Source organism: Rhinolophus sinicus, linkage group LG01 (genome assembly GCF_036562045.2).
Source record: "Rhinolophus sinicus isolate RSC01 linkage group LG01, ASM3656204v1, whole genome shotgun sequence".
Classification (NCBI taxonomy): domain Eukaryota; kingdom Metazoa; phylum Chordata; class Mammalia; order Chiroptera; family Rhinolophidae; genus Rhinolophus; species Rhinolophus sinicus.
Genome location: NC_133751.1, coordinates 33,023,407 through 33,038,176, shown reverse-complemented (window position 1 = coordinate 33,038,176; position 14,770 = coordinate 33,023,407). Strand labels below are relative to the sequence as shown.

The 14,770-nt window shown below is 35.4% G+C and overlaps 1 long non-coding RNA gene across 9 annotated transcripts in view; it reads right to left on the bottom strand.

Annotated features, from left to right (window-relative positions):
• The window catches only part of LOC109449577 (uncharacterized), a 473,005-nt gene extending 461,293 nt beyond the window's left edge, over positions 1-11,712 (bottom strand). For all 9 annotated transcript variants that reach the window (XR_012494658.1, XR_012494653.1, XR_012494647.1 and 6 more), the window contains exon 1: positions 11,505-11,712. This is a non-coding gene — a long non-coding RNA (uncharacterized LOC109449577). The remainder of the gene's footprint in view (positions 1-11,504) is intronic.
• Between the last annotated feature and the right edge of the window lie 3,058 nt (positions 11,713-14,770).

The following is a 14,770-nucleotide window of genomic DNA, read 5'->3' as shown; positions in this document are numbered from 1 at the left end:
TTTCATCCCATAGCTCTACCTCCTCACCTTGGATGCTAGATTGTAATATTTTTTTAATGTTCTTTTAAATACTGAGATTTCATAGTTCTAATATGTTTTTCTCTTACGGATGAAAGAGTGAGAAGTATTCACATTAAATATGCCCCATTATATTGTTATCTTTACATGAACATCTATAATTTCATTTCTGATGAGTCTTTAATTTTGAGTAGACATTCCTAGAGAGAATACATTGAGAACAGGACATAAAAAATGGTCTCTTCCCTACCATAATGATTATAGTTATTTTATTTGTTTGGTAGCCAAACAAAAGACACCAGTAGCTATTTATGGTTGGCTTTGTGATGTTTTTTAACTATTGAGATTTTACAAATACATACTTCCAAAGATCAGGAATCCAAAGGGCCAGCACAAGCACATACTGTATTCTCCTACTGGATGAAAGTATCATAAGGTGTATGTTACATCTGATTTTTATGAAGTGTTAAAACTTCTTCAAGGAAGGTTAAAAACATCATAGTCCTTTGAGGGTAGCACTGAAAGGAAAACACATTTTTGACTATCTAACACATGGACACAAGGTGAAGTAATTGTATATCCAAATGGTTAAATGTTAAGTATGAAGCTGAGAAAGACTTCATGGAATACATTTGAATATGCACATTTAAAATATATTAATGGCACACAAATCTTAAAATCTCTTTTAATACGGTAGAAAAAGAGGTATGTTTTGGGGTGCACAAAATAGTGCCCCCAAACCCTTTATATCTGCCTTAGGAATTTGGGCTTGTTTATACAGTTACACAAGTACGCTAACAGTGTCTTCCACTGTGTTAAAACTCAATCCTTCCTAAGTAGACTGTACTGCCTGAAGCCAAGTACAAAGTTAGGTGTTCCAGAGAAGCAAGTCTGGGGTTATGGCCAAATCTCCACAAAGCAGGGAGTTCTCTGAATAATAAAGAGTCCACTGTGATGGCACAGTCTTCTGGCAGGTGCAGATATATATACCTTGGGATGGAAATAAACCTCTTTAACTGCTTTGCCTGTCCCACCACCCAAACCTTATTTTTAGTGTTCTAATCTTACCGGAGTTCCTCACTCAGAACTCTCTTTACGCCAAGCTGTTCTAGGTGTGGGATGGACCAAGAAAGAGAGAAGACAGGGGAGGGTGTTGAAAAAACACACACAAACAAACAAGCAAAACACAAAATAAAAATGGGGAGGGGTATAAAAGTCCTTCTGCTATTTCTCAGGCCTTATTCTTGCCTTTAGCAATATAATTTGATGTATTCTATTCAGATTTAATACTTGAAAGTGAGGTTTCATGCATCACTGCTGATATTTTGAGTAATAATTAAATAGACTACTCTATCAAAATGAAGCCATAGACATCACATCAATTAAGATATCTCTGTCATCACTGCAGTTTTTTTTTAAAAGAAAGCATATTTCCTGGAGTTTTATTGGTTGAAATTCGTTTAGTTCCATTAGTCTTCTGCATTTCACATTTATCCTTGTAATAAATTAGTTTTGATATAATTCAATTTGTTATCAGATCCTAAGAAACCATTGCACAACAGCAATTTTGAAACATTGCATTCCCTTCAGGAAATTTCCATACAGGGAATTTCCTCCTCAACAATACTTTATAATAAAACCTAAATCAGTAATTGATCAGTTTAAGTAGCGTTTTAGGCAAAATGAAACAGAACAATTTCTCAAGCTCTGCAGTTTGCTTATCAGCAGTAAATGAAAGTTAAAAATATAGCAGAGTAATTTGCAAAGCATCATTTTCTAATATCTAGCCCAGTAATTATACAAACCTTGATTTTTCATATTCTTTTCAATGTTATGTAGATCATCAAAATCAGACAAATAGCATCTTCTTCTTACTGAAAAAGATTTTCATGTTTCACAAACTCTATATATTATTTCTTTGGCACTTAATAATTTCCTAATCTTTCAATACTGACAAAGGCTAGGGCGACTCACCACTTTAATTTTCCAGAAATATTTCAACACAAAAAAGTAAACAATTAAATATATGTGTGTGTGTGTATACATACATATATATATATATATATATATATATATATATAATATTTTTCAGCAAAACTGAAAAAGTGTATTCTAAAAAAAGCATAACGGTAGATGTGAATAGTGTCTCTAAAATTGTCTTACGATATCATAAACATATAGCAGTGTAATTTATTGCATGAAATGTACCCAATTTTAATAACTGGGTACAAATTTCACAAAGACAGTACAGTGAATCTAATTTCCTGTATGTGAGATATCTATATAATAAGCCCCATTGACATTGGCTAGAATAGACGGTATAGAAAGTGGCAATGAGTGAGACCCAACAACCCTACCAAATTGAAAAATCCATGAGCATGCCAGAATAGAAGGTACCTTACAAAATGAAAAGAATGAAAATGAAAATGTTGGTAACCATGAAAATGTTAGTGCAAAACTATGGTGAAATTACTGCAGATGATAGTAAAGGAACAATGATATCAGGTTAAATTTCGAAGCTAAAGGAGAGAAGAGGTTTTTACTTTGACAGAAAGTCATTACTCAGGAACCAGATGAAATGGTCATTTAGTCAGACAATCCCCTCCCCCCAATGTATTCATAATATTACCTACCATTAGGATTATTATCAGGATTCAATACACAGCAAGTGGGTGGTAATGTCATTGTTACCGTTATTATATACATACCTCAAGGGCAAGGTTTACTCTTTTGCATTATTTATAAACCCACTTAATGTTTGGCACAAAGCTCTGCATGTGAATACTACATGCCTAAAGGACAATGATAAGTGTCTCTGAAATGTACATACAAAATCATGAATATATGAAATCATACTGTAAAGAGTTTTTTAAGGATCCAGCCGCCAACTTTTTCATTTCTGATTGTAGCTGGTCAAGAGTGGAAGGTGAAAAGGCAAATGGGGAAGGTCAAGAAGTGACAGCTAAAAGTTATTTTAAAAATTAGTAATAAGAAGGCAAGGAGGCCCCGGGAAGCCCCTCCTGTGAAGTATGCCATACCTTGCTCCAGGTCCTCTGCAGAAGGAAATCATCAGGAAAGCAAGGCTACATAGGTAACTTGTCTGCAATATTTGCAGAGGAAGATTTTTATAATAACTCCTAATATTTAAACGACGTATTAAAAGGACAGTGACTAGGTTATCTCAGTCTCCACTAAGATCAAGCAGGGAGACGTGGGCATATATACGGTAGCAGCAGGAGAGATTTTGGAAAGGGTTTAACTAAGAATTTCACAACAATGCAGATAACTTCACATGGTGATAGATTAGCAAGGGAAGTTATGACATAGCTTCTTTAAAAGTGCTTTGAAATTGTAGAGATCTCAGCTCATCCTGAAAATCACTCCTCAAGCTCTTCTTTAACTCTCTAAGATTTCAAGAGTGTATGCAAGGGCCAATTCAAAAATACAACTATCCAGAACTTATAGATTATATTTAACCAGAAAAACCCTATTAATAAACCAGGGATGTCACTTTTCTATCAGTGAAATATGTAGCTTTCATTAAGTTTATTATTCAGTAACAGATCCATACAATTAGTTGGAATAACTGAAAAATGTTCTGTTGCTGATGGTACAACGAGGAATTTAATGCCTTCAATAATTTTAAAGAAATTAATGTCAGATAGTTTACTAATTCCTGAAGAAAAACCCCACAGTTTTAGAGAACACTGGAGTCAGATATTAGAAATGTTTTCTTCAGTACTCTTTAGAAAGTCACATCTAATACCCACAATAGGAAAAAATGAAAAGTCCTAAAACCATCAGTATCATGTTAAAGAGTTCCAATGAACAACATTTTTTAAAGTTACAAAATGTTTCTGTCAAGTATTAAAAATAATGAAAATGTGGGTGGAAGACTAAGTCACTCTAAAACTGTTTCTTGCAAACTTTTTTTGAACAAGGCAGGACCCCTCTCCTCCAGAAGTTCCTTCTGTAGTAAGGAAGATCAGTTTCATGACCAGCTATCGTGCATGAAAGGCTAGAAAAAGTCGAATGGAAATGCAGAGAAAGTAGGAACTAATTCTAAGACACTTACACTGAACAAAAATTCAAATCAGATTTCTTAGTCTAGGAAGTGTACTTGTAGTTATAATACACAGACATCAAGGATCCAGTGTATTTACTGTCATAAACAACCTACTTTAACACTCATCATACCTACCTCAGTCAACCTTTCACTGTCTGCCACTTCCGTATTATTTCTGCTTTTGGTTTCAAGTGCTTTTAATGTGTTTTGTATTTTAAATGGCCTGGGAAAATAAAGCGTTCAAGTCCTGAGTTGTTTTTGAATCCTTACAGTTTTCATCCATGCTGTCTCATGGGAGGTATGGGTTCAATCTATTTTCAACCACTATCCAACGACTGCCAAATTTCTGTCTCATCTTAAACTTTTCATCCTCCCTTCAGCCTTATCTGTCTTCTTGTCTATGTCTCTGGTTGTCATGTAATATATCATCAAAATCACCAAGGGAACTTGTTAAAAACAAAGACAGTGACCCACTCAGCTTCTGAATCTGAATCTCCTAGATTCGTGTCTGAGAATATGGATTGTGTTGAGGAGGAAAAATTTTTCTTCTGCCTTTCCAGGTTCTTCTGGTTGGTCTAATAATGACATTAACATGAGACAGATTAACACGGGGAAAGCAAATGTAATTATTTATATACAGACTCCCTACAAAGACAGTGAGATCCAAGGCCAGGACAAGAAGTTGAGGTCTATATGAGCTAAGGAATGGCATAGGGTCTGGGATTTCAAGGGGGAGGAGGGTAATTCACAGAACATTAAGAATAACAGGTTTGGTCATTAGATGTTTGTTCTGCCACACAGATAGGTTATCTATCTTTCTGGGCCAGGCCCCCCAATCTAAATTCTTTAGGCAATTAAAGGAAGGTAAAAGTTTTTCTTGAGTCTGCTTGGTTTTGATTGCCTTCAGCTCAAAATATTCATGCCAAAATGGCACATTTTTGGGGGGCTTGTTATGAACCCCTTTAATTGTTAACAAGCCTTCTGCCAGTCCCTCAACTCCTAGGAGATTCCCACGCTCTATCAGTTTGAGAGAGTACTTTATGACACATCTATCAACCTCAGTGCTAACACTGACCCCTAAGATATATTCCTTAGGATCTCAGTCTTCATATAACATTCAAAAACCCTATGCAGATTTAAAAAAAACAAAACAAACAAAAACCACACAAAACCCTGTGCAGTGAGAATTACTGTTTCTATTTTTACACAAGGGGAAACTGAGTCTCAAAAAAAATTAAGTATCATGTGGAGCTATGAGCACTGCCAGCATGCTGTGTAGATCACATGATGGGATAAAAGAGATAAGGGCCCACAGGGGAGACTTGTATTTGAATCCTGGCAGTACCACTAAGAAGGCCTGATCTGGTCATTCAATGTCTTTGAGTCCCAGCTCATCACAGTAAAACGGTGATTATAATGCTGACCTTTGTATGTCATAGTATATCATGGTCACTCAAGAAATAGTAATTTATTTCCATCTGCAATTATATTTTTTCCTTGTTATTTTCTTAAGCATGAAGTCATTTTAAAATGCCTCATTTGGCCTGTTTACTTCTGAGTAGGAATGCATACCCCTTTTTAACAACCTTATTATTGATGTTAATTAATCATCTAAATATGATTAGTTAGGAGGTATATCTGTTGTGTAAAGCAGCATATCAAGCCTGTTTAAATAGGCTAAAATTGGAAACAATAGGGGAATTTCCAAAACTAAAAGAATATTAACCACAAACAAAATTATTATATGAAATTATAATACAGCCACACTATTGTAATACGCAAGCACTGCAAATTATAATTTGTAAAGAACTGCTAATGACATAATTCTACAAATAAAGTATCTGCAACAGAAGGCTCTGAAGTCAGGGAACAAACCGTTCTTAATTATGTGGGGTAATTTCTCATTTACATGGGAATCAGCCTTCCCAAAATAAAATTGTAGTACACCCCATCCCAGCACTTAGTACTACAAGTTTACTCTCTCCTGGGAACTATTCTAGGTTTTTGACTTTCATTATTCTTCTCTCTGTGACCTTGGGCAGCAAGTAACTTAATCTTTCTGTGCCTCTATTTCTTATATAAAATAGAATGTAAAGCCATTTTTTGAGCGTTGACTCAGTTAATATTTAGAAAGCCCATGAGAAAATAATCATAGAACAACTATGATTATTAATAATCATAGAATAATAATTATTATTATAACTAGCAACTGTCTCTAAGAGGCAGGTATATCACTACCCATTTGTAGATGAAGACACTGAGACTAAGAGTTTAGTTATTTCTTATATGTGACAGTAGGAGTCACACACAACTTTTACTGACATTAAAGGCCATACATAGTCATTAAACCCTCATGCAACAAACAGTATTCATAAATATTCACAGTTCTGTTGTAAGTCAGATACACAGCAATATTAGACAAGACTCAGCTCTTGCCTTTAGTCTAGTGAGGAGGGCAGGCAGGTCCTCAAGTGGGAAGTGTGATGGCAAAAAAGAGAATCTGAGGCCATAATAGCAGAGAAAAAGGTGCTAAGTATATTCAAGAGAGGTCGGGCAAAGCTACCCGGAGGAAGCAACACTTCAGCAGAGATCTGAAGAATGAGTCAGAGTTAGCCAGCAAGCTGGTGAGGAACAACAATCAACTGGCATTTGCTCCCTGGTGTTCTGTGCTGGAACTCCAGAGCTGCCAACACTAACTTCATGCCAGGTGACAAATGATCTGAGTGCCCACAGCTGCAGCTGCCGCTTTATACCCTCTCCCTCCTACTTCCATCATTAATGAGCCTGAGACCAGAAAAGAATACATCTTAGGAACCAAGAGCTCTATGTTAGCTTTTGGACTAGAGAAAGAAGAGAAGTTCTTCATTCCTGTTAACAGTACAGCCACAAATCCTTTGTTGTTTGCCTCTAGCACTTGCTAAAATACAAGTTTGCTGCTGCTAAGTCATTTTTATATATCGGGGTGGCAGGTTGCTGTATGCTCATAAATATACTCATTATAAAATATACATGCTTCCTCCCCTCCCCACCATCCCACGAACAGCTCTGAAACATGGTCAGTGCCCCTAAGGTCCCTTAAGGTCAACTGTGGTTGCTAGGAACTCTTCTCATTCCCCCCTTTCAGCAGTTCTGACTGCACAATATTCCACCTGCAGTTACACAACACCCGAGAGACACAGGTTTGCCAGAAGGTATCTATTCCAGATAGAAATAGCTTTACCAAGTGAAGGCAAGCTTTGTGCCTTTATAGATACCTCCATATTTCGAACATTATTTTAAAAAAGATGTCTCATTTTAAATAGTTGATTCGAGGAGAAGGAACTTTCTCTTTCTACTATGGTGTGTCAGGTGTAATGTTCTCAGTATACAGAGCTTCTAGAAAGACTTCCATGTTGCCCCTTAAAAGTCACTGCTCTATAACATCTACTTATTTAAACGTGTATGAAAAAAAAAAGAAGTTAACATTAATTGTCAAAAAACAAACTTCAGTGCTGTGTGTGGCTGACAGTGTGTTTGGTCTAATAGAGAGATTCAAAGGAAGCATGGAATTCATTTGCTTCCTTCAGGAGTTTACAGTCTGGTTGGAAAGGCTAAATATCATATTAAACTGATTCAGTAACTTTGGCTAAAGAAAATAGTGACATCAGGACATCAGAGGAAGAAGAAAACTTTTTTCTACACTAAAAAAGAGGAGCACAATATGGGATTCAAATGTAGAACATTTCCATTGTATGTGCGTATTTTGTATTTGTGTAGTTTTTGGATGCCTAGCATTCCAAAGAATAAAGAAAAAGACCCAGTATGCTTTCCAAGACATTGTTTTTGTATCTCTCAAAATGATCATTTAAAGAAAAGCATATGCTCTCCTGAAGCATGTTTTTAAAAACATAAGTTAGAGAATTTTGACCAAACTAACTCACTCCAGTATATGAAGAAAAGTCTATTTCAATTGTTAACAAAACAAGACAAAACAAAACAGAACAGCTTTAAGTCAACCACTAGGGGGGAAAATCTGCAGTAGATACTGCAGTATATTTCTCTGAAACTGAATCTCCAGCTTTATTTGAACAAGATGTTCTTCCTCTAACCCATTAGTCTATAGGTCCAGCCATGGCCAGGGCTTAGAATAGGTCGAGTCTTGGGTCACTATATCTTATACCTCCTCTCACAGGGGCTAAAAATAAAGCATTAACAGCAGGTCCAGCAGAACAGAGACCAGGACACTGACACTGATGAAAGAAAAATCCTGACTCTGCACAGATTAGCTCAAAGTGAAACAAATCCTGCATTCTCAGTTTAACTGACACATAGAATCCCCATGAACATGTATTTTTAAACTGAAAATTCCACCCTTGTATTTTTTAGATGAATCATATAAAGGTAAGTGAAGATACATAAATCTCAGCACAGAAGAAAAAACTCTTTCCTGGGCAAAAAGGGAAACACCAGGTGTTTACATTTTTTCATGATTTTGGTTTGATGACATGGTTTATTTGGCCTTTTCATTTGTATGACAGTACACGTACATTTATAACTTAGTTGAGTGAACCTCATTTATAAGTTTATAAGTTTCTTTAAAATGTCTATTTTTATTTAGTATCATCCTTTCAAATGACTACATTTTTTTCTTCTTCACTAGTTTCTTTACACGTGTGTGTCCCTGTCCATAAAAGGTACAGATACCATTACATAGGGACAGAGAAAAACACTACCTTCCTGTATGGAGCTGGAACCTCAACTATGCTACCTCAGAGCTCCCCAAAACTATGGAAGCAAATAGCTGAGGATCTCTCAAGTGATCACTTTGCACCCCCAGAATTATAAAGAGGCTCTGGAGAGTTTGCACTAAACTAAGTTGCAGACAATCAAATATTTGGAGCATCCACATAGAGAGGTAAATATCTATTTCAGGGTGTAAAGGCATTCCTAAAACTGTTCCCTTGAATTTATTTGCTTAGCATTCTATATATCCAGTATACATCTATATTGTGTGACTATATATCCACTGCATGTCTACTGTACAGATATGAAGATGAACTGGTAAATTCTGCCCGAATAATTATGCAGTTTATAATTATCTTAATAACCCTTTTAGAAATGTGAAGGCAAGACTATTCATGAAAGAGGTTAAAAAGAGAATAAGATTCAACATCAATAGTGGCTATTCTAGGGAACTTGCTTTGCATTACCTTCACCACAATGGAATCAGCTTGGACAACAGCTCTAAACACTTGGTGAATTTTGAGCATGTTACTCCCTGATGACTATTAGGAAAACTAAATGTAAATAACATAGAATCCTGGCCTTATCCTCATGTACCATTCATTCACTCATTTGTACAGTAGATAAATATGTTTCAAGACGTTTCTTGGTTCTGTGGATATAATACTGAAAAAGACTGCTTTGTCTTGGAACTTATGTTTTAATATGGTAGATACACCATAAATAAATGATAAAGTTATTGTAAAATTTCATACTGGCTCTCACTATTATGCGCAGGACTCAATGTTTCTAAAAGAGTACTGAATGTCTGTATTGTTCGTGGTCCTGGGTATAAACTAATGATGAAATCCAAACTTTTCAGCCTGATGCTCAAGGCCATCTCCGATACTGCCCCACCTACCTGTATAATACTATCTCTTACTGCTCACATCTGAGGTCAGTGAAGAAGGCCGTACCCTACACAAACGAAACGTCTGACTGAACATTATCATCGTCACCTACCAAAACTGTTATTTCTACCCATCCCAAGAGGAGAGCCTTCTAAAACAAAGCCCTTAGCAAAAGCCCTAAGTCAGAGTTCTCCGTCCATTTAAATGTTATACACCTTGTGCATGTCCCTCTCTAATAGCATCTATTTAGATTTGTATTTTACTGTATATTCATATTCATGAATATGTCCATTGTAGTCATATGACTGGCAAATCTTTGAGGGCAGGACTGTTTCTAAGTTTTCTTGGTATCTCAGGCTTTACTTAGCATGCTGTCTTACATAGTTAGCTCCAACACATAGTTCTTATGCTGAATTGTGTTGTATTTGCTTGTGTGCAATGGCAGAGCATAAAATTCAGTATTTGCTTCATGCACACATTTGTTACAAGAGAATACATACAAGTTTATAAGCATCCTAACATTATTTAGAGTAATAACACTAAGAGTAAAACCTCAGCCTCTGTTATTTCCAGTTTAGTTCTGAGCTTTTGAATCTTTCAATTTTCTGGCTACTTTCTAATGTAAACTTCCAGTCAGAACTCTCAAGTTTTCAAAGCTCTAGTGAATTGCAGCTATCAGTAACCTCAAGCCCAGAGAACCTATATTTATATATCTATGCAATGTATGTCCATATAATCACTTTAGCCAATGCTTTATGTTCAAATAAAAAGAAAGAAAGAAAGAAAGAAAGAAAAGTGAAGAGAAGAGAAAACAAGAGAAGAGAAAAAAGAAAAGAAAAGAAAAGAAAAGAAAAGAAAAGAAAAGAAAAGAAAAGAAAAGAAAAGAAAAGAAAAGAAAGCTTTCACCAGAATATAAAAAACACAGAAAACTAAGTGCTGGATGAAACTGGAGAAATTTAAAATATAACAGTACATTCTTTAAATTTGTTTTTTAGGCAATAGATGATCTTTATACTAAGTAAACTACATAGACATATTGTTTATGAAGGTGCAAGAATCTATCCATCTCCAACACACTTTTATAACTGTGTAACAAAATAATTCTGCATCTAGGTCACATATATATGGTATTGTCTACACACACACCACACGTTCACATGGCACATTAGACCATACAAAATGTATACACAAGATATGTATTTTTCATCATACTGTCAGCGTAGCTACATAATGTTCTTTCTGGCACACAGATGTGAAAACCATTCATATTTTACAGGTGTGTTTATGTCTGTACCCACAGGTAAAAGTGATTTAATATCTAGTCCATAGTAGTTTTATATATATATATATATATATATATATATATATAAACACACACACACACATATATAGTTATATATATATATATATATATATATATATATATATATATATATATGTATATATAGTCTGTTGTCTTTTAAAAGTAATATCGGGTAAACATACACGGTAATATGGTTTAGGTTTACTTTCTTTTTTTCCTTCTAACAAAGAAACATTAAAAAAAGTATTTTGGTGCTATTATCATGTGTTTCTTTAGACCATTACTAGGGCATATTTCTATCAATAAACAATGTTCTGTGAAGCGTTCAATGTATCTTGTTGGAAAAATGAAAGATTGTAACCCCAAGTCCCCATGAGCCAGGTGAAAATGAAATGACTGTATACACATAGGCACAAGTCAGGACACAGAACATTTGGTACACAAAGAATGATCAGACGGGTTCCTACCCAGCACAATTCCATTCAGTAGTTTCACTTGCACGTACCAGCTCAGCTGCCCATGATCCATGCTGCTTTTTAATACTACAAAGAAATTTATATTCCAACTGCCGCCCGCTTAAGTTCTTCCTTTTGCGCTCAGAAATGGATATACTTGGACAGTGAGTGACGCCCTGTTGCAGCTGCCTCTCGGAGTCCTTCTGCAACCCATCTCTCTCGGCTGCACGGGGTTAAGCCCTGCCGCTTCAATCTCATTCTCCCTTGCAGCCTGCCAACTGGTCGGCCACAGGAGAGAATGGGCTCCAGGGCGCCATCTGGGGGCGCCTAGAAGCACCTACAGCAAACTTAGAACAACTAGGTAGAACAAGGATGTCAGCACATTCTTTGTTAAATAAGCATAACTGTTTTATTTACACTTTTCTGTGCACATTAAAACAATTAAAAAACAACACAAGAAAGTCTCCTTCTGTTTCCTATGAATATTCTACTTCTTTCATTCTTCACAATAAAGTAAAAACCGTGATTTAAATATGTGTACAAATAAGGAGATGTCAAATTATCTACTTGACTCATCCCAAAGAAAAATAATTAACACTGGCTACTATCAGAAGTTTCCAAGATTTTGGTATTTAACTCAAAGGCAGCTTTCTAAAAGAGAAATACATGCCCTGAACTAACACAATGCAAGTGTGTTAAACATGCCCTGCTACTTAACACAATTACAAACCTTACCTCTGGAAATGTTTAGTGTGTTCCTTATCGATGCATTATACTGACTTGAGTATGCTAACAAGGAAAACCAGTTTCTGCTATAGTTTGTGTGATAACGTGTTCATATGACTTCAATGTTTCAACAATAGCTCTTTGAATTAATTTCCCTCTAAATATTTCCCTAAGCTTCTTTCCCTTAAAGAGGATAATTTGTATACCTGAATGAGATATAAGCTTAATTAATTAATTGAATAGAGCACTTAAAGGATTATCTACTCTGATATACATTTAGAAATGTGATTACTGGATGTTTCCTTATTCCCTCCAGATCAAAGTGAACATACATAACTATTCCTATCCATCACCCCTATTCTGATTTCTACCAGGCATCAAAATTTGGGATTTCATTTTCCCTTTAAAATTAAAATTTGACTTTTAACCTATTGAATAAGGGACCTATATACAGCATTATATATTTTTTCAGGCAAATGTGGACAAGAGCTTGATTACATACTCTGTATTTCCCTTTGGGAAATAGAAACTCTTAATCACTTCAATTTCAAATCAGTGTTTGAGAATTTTTGTCATAATAAACAGAAGAAATTTGTCTCATCAATATTTCATCTCAATTTTTTTTATTTCCATGTGTATGATAAATGAAAATCTTGGCTTTTCAAACACATACCATTAAACACATTCTAAAGTAAGATTTTCCTTTAAATAGACTATGTACCAAATAGTCAAACAATAACTTTTGTGACTTTCTAAAGTCTCTGAAAATGTATGTGCTGGTGGGAATAAAAAAAAGAGTTAACTCTTCATGTCTCTATACCCTCAACTCCTAGCACTGTGGAATCTAAAAACATATTATTTAACTAATTGACTCCTAAATTATATGACATATTCTGCACTATGGTAAGTATTGTATAGAACTTCTTAGAAAGGCAAGACACTCAAATATAGTTTAAGACTAAAGATACAGTAAGCAGAATAAAGAGCATTTATAAACTTATAAATAATAAAGTATTAAACACTGACCAAAAAAAATATGTCAACTTTTACCAAATGAAACTTGATACATGAACATTTAGAAGTAACAAAGAGATAAATTATGGGATAAAATATCCCAACATAAATGCTTTGGCCTTACAAAATCATTATTTAAGTAATCACTCTCAGAATTTCAAGAATGACTTTATTGAAACGATTAAGTAAATATTCACAAGCATAAAGAAAAAAAAGAATTAGACCTCAAAGAGAGGAGTAGACATGCACATTTCACAGTCAGGGTCTTTGTGTCTATGCTCATAAGAACCAAAAGCTGAAAATGATAGATGACATGATATGAAAAAGAGATGATTATGTGGTTAGGGGTGGAAGAGAAATATTCCAGTCATGTGTGGTCCCCTGAAAGAAAGTCTAAAGTTAGTCTTAAGACACTGACATGAGAAAATACAGGAAAAGAATACATCTCCAAATAGGAGTATATTAAGGAAATGAATTAAGCTATTTCTATTTTTACAGTGAGCATGTAAAACTCAAATAAAGAAAAAAAGGTCCAAGTCAAAATCAGAGTGGGGTCTAAAGAACTAAAATAACATGGAGACTCTAAATATTTGTCTTTTACAATGAACTAGAATGGAAAATTTGTGTTTGTATTCTAACGCTACATAACAAATTGCCACAACCTTAGTGGATTAAAACAAAGCACATTTATTATCTCAGGTTCTGTAGGTTCGCAGTGCACACATGACTTGGATGAACACTCTGCTCAAACTCACAAGGTTGCAGTCTGGGTATCACCTGAACTGTGTTCTTAGCTGGGGATTTGACTGGGGAAAAATGTGTTTCTAAATTCAATCAGGTTGTTGGCAGAATTCATTTCTTCAGTTCCTTCAAGCCACCAGGAGAATGTGTCTTCATATATAGAGAGTAGGGTAGTAGTCTTTCTTTCAAGGACTTTCAATTAATTAAGTCAGGCTGACCTAGAATAACCCTTTCAATTAACTCAAAATCAACTGATTTGGGACTTTTATTACATCTGCAAAATTCCTTCACATTTGCCATTTTCTATTGGGTAGAAGCAAGTCACAGTTTCCACCCAAACTTAACTAAAGAAGAGGGATTTGCAAAGGTATGACACATTATGGGGTTACTTTAGGGTGTGTCCACAATAGGATCTCTGTAAAGACACGTGGGATTTCTTACCTGCCATTCAAACACATAAGTGGAATAGGCTGGGGGTGGGGAGGGGAATGGCACTGCAGGGGCTTTCTGTTGCCTTTAGGATCAAGGCAGAGACATGGATATATTATTTATCATAGAAATTTTACAGATGCACAGTTTATATATAACACAGGGATATAACAATAGAAAACAATAGGGAAGTCATTTGATCAGGAAGGGACATGGAGGCAGAAAGTAGATGCTTTGAATTGAGGACTAATGAGCAGGACTTGGGACCATAAAGAGCATTGGTGTCCGTATGGCTGCAATGGCTCTATGTACTAGAAATGTCTGTGTTTGCCTGGCTGCCTGCCCACAGCCCCTCACACCTAACCATCCGTGCTCTGAAGTGGCTAAGCCTTATTAGACCCAGAGT